The sequence below is a fragment of the Penaeus monodon genome, chromosome 20, assembly GCF_015228065.2.
Source record: "Penaeus monodon isolate SGIC_2016 chromosome 20, NSTDA_Pmon_1, whole genome shotgun sequence".
NCBI classification, from domain to species: domain Eukaryota; kingdom Metazoa; phylum Arthropoda; class Malacostraca; order Decapoda; family Penaeidae; genus Penaeus; species Penaeus monodon.
This window is the reverse complement of record NC_051405.1, coordinates 23,381,077-23,382,111: the sequence shown is the minus strand read 5'-3', so window position 1 is coordinate 23,382,111 and position 1,035 is coordinate 23,381,077.

The window sequence follows — 1,035 nt, the reverse complement described above, 5'->3', positions numbered from 1 at the left end:
ATAGACCCACCAAATTATTGCCACTATTCTTATCACTACCACTTGTAAACCTTCCCTCGCCTATCCACCTCCACCTATACAGCCTTCACCATAACCCCCCCCCCCCACGTGTCACCATATTCACCTATCCTCTTCCACCTATGCTGCCTTCACTACCCCCCCCCCCCCTCGCGTTACCATCCTCCTTCCAGCATCCGGGCATCAGCGCAACCTTCACCAACCCCCGTCACCATCCTCCTTCCAGCCTTCACTATCCCCCCCCCCCACCCACTGCGTCAGCATCCTCCCGTCAGCATCCGGGCATCAACGCAGCATCCCGGCCCAGATGAATCCGGGGAATTCCCTTCGCCACAATGCCGCGGAACAGATGTTTTGCCGTTAAGTTTCCTCCCGAAGCTGCGCCGCCGTTTTCATTACTTGACGCGAATGCTTATTGTGTTGGGCGTCAGGAAGGGGGTGGGGGTGGGGAGGGGATGGGTGGGGGTGAGGAGGGGGGTGGGGTGGGGGTGGGCGTGATAAAGGTGGGTGGGGGTAAGGGAGGGCGGGTGGGGGTGAGGAGCGTGGGTAGGGGTGAAGAAGGTGAGCGGGGATGAGCGTGTGGAGGGCGGTTGGGGGGCATGAGTGGGCGTGGGGGAGTGATTAGGGAAGGTAGGGGGAGAGATGGAATGCACGCGCGCGTGTTTGCGTGTGTGGGTATGTGTATACATGCGAAATGTGACCGGAGAGATGAATGAATACGAGATGGATAGATGGAGAGAGAAAAAAAACAGACAGATAACGATCATATATACCTAACTTACCACAAAATGAATGCGTATGGCTCAGCGTATCCAAATTTACAACCTAATATGCCTGTCTCCTCTTAACCCCACCCCCATCCCCCACCCCCCACCCTCCTGATCTAGCTCAATTATTCAATCCGGATTAACATCAAAACAGTAACTTTGTTTTTTTCTTGTCTGACATTAAACCAGAAATCTCCTGATTGGATTGATTTCGTATAACATAGTGAGTGTCTGGGTGGGTGAACACTGT